Below are 6000 nucleotides of genomic sequence, written 5' to 3'. Positions count from 1 at the left end.
TTTAACCATCCAAAATGAACTCATAGTGAATTATCTCCTCCAACGACCCAGAATAAATTTCAGAAACTCAAGGGAATTGAACTGATGCCACACTTGGCATAAAGTCCAGACCAAGTTCCCATGGATTATTACTTGCAAATCTATGGTTCACTTCCTGAGCTCATTATGCTTCATCAACCAGAAGGTGAAAGTTTCAGTGAAGGAGTTCTTTGCCTCAAAAGACAAGAGCTGGTAGAAAGGTGGCTTCAGACAGTGCAACATGAATACTGGGTTGCTTTTTTGTAACTTGAGGAATAAAGTAAATAAGTTTCCAAGATATTACAAAACTTTTGACCCAACCCAATATTGAAGTAATAGATTAAGCAAACACCTTCAGTGAACATCATTGTATTTTTCCAAGAAATGTTTTGCCACATCACATGACATTTAATCTATCATACTATTATATGCTATTTCATTGAATAACATATTATGAACATTTTATATCTTATCTAATGTCTTTGTTTTCATATTAAGAATTTAAGATAAATTTTATTATTGCATCCCCTCTAAGAAACAGAAGTAATGAAAAATAGTGCCATTTGGTTAGTGTATCTTTTTATCTTACTTTCCAAACAATTTGTCACTATTTCTGAAATTTCTGTTGATCCTTCCAGTCAAATACTTCCTTACAAAGTATTATTTTTTTTAAAATACTTCTATGAAGAATCTAAAAGAAACACAAACATCCTAAGAAAAAGTTTTACATGGAAGGCCTCCATTTAAAGGAATGCTACTCTTGGCAACCCCTCTTTTTACATGTGTTGATATAAACACTAACCTGTAACTTTCATGCACTTTATTAGCAACTCTTATCAGACACATCCTTCTTGTATTGAAATAAAGTCATGTCAGGGAATGGGCAATATCCTTCTTCATCATAAAAGAAAAGAAAAGAAAATAAGCTAGACCTTTCTTTACATTTCCTGACATATTATCACTATTAGTAAGATTTCCTCTCAGGTCCTAAATTAAAAAGCATCACTAAATTCTCTTTATTATACAGTTCGTTTGTGTTCTTTTCTGTTTGTGTATTTCCTTTTTAACAAGAAATCAATTGCATCAACTTCATTTTATTTATTTTCTCAACTCTCCACTCAAAAGAGTTCTCCATAAGTCAGAAGTCCAGCCTATCCTTCCAAGAAAAGCAAACATAATTCAAAAGCAGTATAATCTATAATCCTGGAAGTATTATAGGGAGAGGAAGGGACACAGATAAAGTGCATGAATGAAAAAGAGAAACAGATTAAGACTAAGAAAAACAATCTCATCCAAGGTTAAAACGGTAAAGGATTAATTTCCCTGTTTGTGTTATAGTAAGATTATGAGGTGTAAATACCAGTGATATGGATTCACAAGCATTAAATTATGGACATGCACAACATTATTTATATCTATGAGAAAGAATGAGATTAACCCTTTCATGTGTGGAGCAGCTGGCAGCACTCAGATTACATCTATATCAAAATCATTTGAAAATAGTTAGATCCAAATCTTTTTCTTTTTTATATATTTTATGCACACACCCCTCCACTTTCACTTTAGCCCTTTGACAAAGGATTTACACTTAAAATGGTATGTAATAGCCATTATAAATGCTGTCAGCAGATGTGAACTTGAAAAGTTTTAAGTAGAGGATTTGAGAGACAGCTGAATAAGTAGTCCTGATAAATAGAAAAGTCTGAATAAAAGAAACTTCACTGCAAAGTTTTTTTTTTTTTTAATAATCTTCCCATGCTAAAGAAATCTTGGCCATGAGACTTGAGACTTACATTATGGTTAAACTGGAGTGGAGGAAAGAAATTAAACCACTTATGAATGACTAAGAGCTGAATTATGATGACTTGCTACTGAAATGACTAAATTAAGCTATGATGAGTAAATTAGCTAACAGTGAGAATATTATGACAGAAAAGAAAATTTTGGTTATAAAATTCTGTTCAGATTTAAAAAATAATATTTCAGTATTGTAGATTAGGATTTTCTACAATGAAGTTTAAAGAATTACTGTTACAGAAGAATGACATGAAACTTACCTTAATAATCAGGTGTGCAAATGAAGTAAATTGTTAAGCAAAAATAACAAGAATAGAGAGAAAATAAAATTATTTGGGGAATACCTGGAAAATTATGAAATATATATATAGAAAATTATGAAATATATATAGAAGAAAATTATGAAATATATATAGAAAATTATGAAATATATATAGAAGAAAATTATGAAATATATATAGAAGAAAATTATGAAATATATATAGAAGAAAATTATGAAATATATATAGAAAATTATGAAATATATATAGAAGAAAATTATGAAATATATATAGAAAATTATGAAATATATATAGAAGAAAATAAGAAATATTGAGTACAATGTTTAAAAATTAACTTAAACGTGGTCTAAGAGTTTGTTATAAAATGTTTCCGTTTGCCATGTTGACAAGAATGCAAGAAATAATATTCAAATGTGTATTTTTTGATAAAGCAAAATAATTCACACAATACAAAATCCCACAATAAACAGTTTGAAACTTCAAGCTTTCAGATTTCAAATAATAAGACAATTATGTCAAAAAGGTTAAGTTTCATCACAGGTAGTTTGGGAAACACTTTTAAATATGACTAGCTTTCTTTCCTGTGGGCCAAATTATATATTTTACAGAGAGAAGGTTTCGGTATCATCAATCAGAGAATATAAGACAAATCAACCTCCATTATCTTGTTTCAGTTTTCTGAGTTGTCATTACTGACTTTTTCCTATGTTCCAAATGGCATTCAATCAGAAATTGCATTTTGAAGCTTTTTCAACTTGATGAGTGTGCACAACGATTGCTGTTGCTTGAAAAATTTAGGTCTCTTATTTCAGATATCTCCACATATACACTATCTATCTAACAGGCAAGCTAGGTTATGACTGCACAGATATGTTTGGTTAAAATAATAATCCTTTAGGTGTGTCAGATGGACATATTCTATCAAACTATTGAAGAGCAACGCTGAACATATATTTTAAAACTTAAGTGTAGATGCAAATTGAAATGTTTTGCATGTCATATAATCAAATAGGGAATATCCAGTGCTATGTAATCCCACATCTCCAAACTGGACACATGTACCACTATTCTATATATATATTCACTTTACAATACCACTGCTGAATTAAGTAACTTTAATACATGTCAATGAGTCCATATTTTCATCTTAGCAGGTATGTGTCATCCTCTCATATGTTTATTAACTTTCATCAATCAAGAAATTTTGAACAATTCAATCTCACACTTAGCTCCCTGACATGAATGTGATGAAACATCCGAAAAGATGACATATGCATGTTGGGATAATAAATGTTATCTTAGTAATGTAAATTTAAATATCTTATTCTCACAGTACCACACCATTTGAGTTCAAACCTATCACATATTTGCTTTTTTTATTCTATATTATATTAGGAATTTAAGTTTCCATTTACTTTAAAAATGTAACTGTATTTGTTATTAACATTTGATAATTATGAAAAAGAAAAACTCTATATAATTTATGTCATTGCGAAGCTTTGTGATTGAATTTGGTAGGTGGAAGTTACTGCCGTGTGTGTATATGTCTGTGTATGTGCTTGTGCCTCTCTCCCAGAGAGTGAGAGGGGGAAGCTAGTTATGTTACTTAAATGGCCTGATTGAACTGAGCAAGGTTCACCACTTTCAGGTTAAGGGAGTAGAAATACAGAATCAATAAACAGAATTTTCACAATGAAAGTAAACAAAGATCTGAAAGGCTGACACAAGCATTGTTAGGATTAAAAATATGATTTTAGCGATACAATTCAAGTGCCTTATTCGACAGAATCATGTAAGTGTATAAAACACTGATCAATGTACCTAAGTGTCAACAAGACTGTATGCTTGAGGAAATGTGAGTCAAGCAGATATTCAATATTTGATTCTCTGTTATATGAGTCATTTCAGTTTGCATCCAGCTAATTAAAAATTATAAGCATGTATTCATTGATTACTCCTTTGTTTTTGTCAAGCTTTTGAGAAAAGATCATATATATATGTGTGTGTGGTTAGTAGCTTGCTTACCAACCACACAAATCCAGGTTCAGTCCCACTGCATGGCACCTTGGGCAAGTGTCTTCTACTATAGCCTCAGGCCAATCAAAGCCTTGTGAGTGGATTTGGTAGACAGAAAGTGAAGGAAGCCTGTCGTATTTATACATGTACACACACACACACACTCACACACACACACACACACATACACACATGCATATATATGTATGTGTGTGTGTGTATGCGTGCGTGTGTGTGTGTGTATGTTTGTGTGTGCATCTGCATCTGTTGCCCCTACCATTGCTTGACAACCGATGCTGGTGTGTTTATGTCCCCACAACTTAGCGGTTTGGCAAAAGAAACCAATAGAATAAGTACTAGGCTTACAAAAAATAAGTCCTGGGGGTGAATTGTTCGACTAAAGGTGGTGCTCCAGTATGGTCGCGGTCAAATGACTGAAACAAATGAAAGAATATATACATATACATGCGATCTTTTCTTAAAAGTATAAGTATGTAATATATATAAATGTTATAATTACTAAATCTCTCTAAAGGAGAGATACAACAGTAGTACTGGGTATTAATATTTATCACGAAACTAACATGTCGGTCCAGAGAAATAGGACAAATACTGCTGTTGATTAACTCCGAGAGGCGATTGCCTCTAGCTAGCTATATAACACATGAACTTGCATCCATAAACCTTCAAACAAGGGAGATCATCAACTTCCCTTTGGTGGCTTGGCATCCACAGACCAGTTTCAGAGTAGTTGCCCCCATTAGTTTGGCAATATATATATATATATATATATATATATATATATATATATATACCTTCTCAGGCAAAGAATGTACCCCACAACATAGACTGGTAGTTAGCGGCTTCAGGATCAGGACTAAATGGATGCCCAGAAGACGACCAGCATAGAGGAACAGGGTCTGGAAGCTTAAAGATCCTGCGAATGGACAGAGATTTAGAGATGTATTACTCAAGGCCTTTGACGAAATAGAAGAGGATATAACTTCACACGATGTGGAAGACAACTAGAGGTTTCTTATTTCTTTATTGCCCACAAGGGGCTAAACATAGAGGGGACAAACAAGGACAGACAAAGGGATTAAGTCGACTACATCGACCCCAGTGCGTAACTGGTACTTAATTTATCGACTCCAAAAGGATGAAAGGCAAAGTCGACCTCAGCGGAATTTGAACTAAGAACGTAAAGGCAGACGAAATACCGCTAAGCATTTCGCCTGGCATGCTAATGTTTCGCCGCTTTTCGGAAGACAACTAGAGGTTTCTATGGGACAACCTGCTGAGGGCCACTGACCAGATCTGTGGATGGTGCAAAGTTGCCCACTCGATCCAAAATAACGTGGTAGTGGAACAATGCTGTTGACAGGGCTATTAGAGAAAAGAAACAGGCTTGGAAGAACGGTGGTGACAAGGAATTGTATCAGACTGCCAGAAGGGAAGCTAAGAGGCAGGTTTATTTAGCCAAAGGGAAAGTAGATAAGTAAAAATTTGCCAATGTTCTGTGCCGTGAGGACCAAAGACTTGAGGTATTTCATGTTGCAAGACAGTGTGTGAGAGAGAATCGTGATGTCGCCGGAGAGAAATGTGTTCGCATGGATGATGGTTCACTTGCACTAAATGAGGCTGTAAAGAGAGCGGTTTGGAGATGCCACTATGAAAGGTAGCTCAATAAAGAGAATGAATGGGAGAAAGAGAGTCTGCCAAAAGTCGACCCAACAGAGGGATCAGCTATCCGAATTTACAGTACCTTAGTAGATAAAGCTCCTACTGAGGAAGGCTAAAGAACCAGAAATGTGTTTAGGATTCTTGAGCAGATAAGGTGCTTTCACACCTTTTATCATAAGCGAAGAAATTTTTTTCTCCTCAGTAA

At 33.9% G+C, this 6000-nt stretch overlaps 1 long non-coding RNA gene across 1 annotated transcript in view; it reads right to left on the bottom strand.

The window, feature by feature from the left end:
• Positions 1-2445: 2445 nt before the first annotated feature.
• The window catches only part of LOC128248889 (uncharacterized), a 37360-nt gene continuing 33805 nt past the window's right edge, over positions 2446-6000 (bottom strand). Inside the window, exon 4 of the long non-coding RNA XR_008265032.1 lies at positions 2446-4546. This is a non-coding gene — a long non-coding RNA (uncharacterized LOC128248889). The remainder of the gene's footprint in view (positions 4547-6000) is intronic.

Source organism: Octopus bimaculoides, chromosome 10, assembly GCF_001194135.2.
Source record: "Octopus bimaculoides isolate UCB-OBI-ISO-001 chromosome 10, ASM119413v2, whole genome shotgun sequence".
Taxonomy (NCBI): domain Eukaryota; kingdom Metazoa; phylum Mollusca; class Cephalopoda; order Octopoda; family Octopodidae; genus Octopus; species Octopus bimaculoides.
This window is presented reverse-complemented; position numbering and strand designations above follow the sequence as displayed.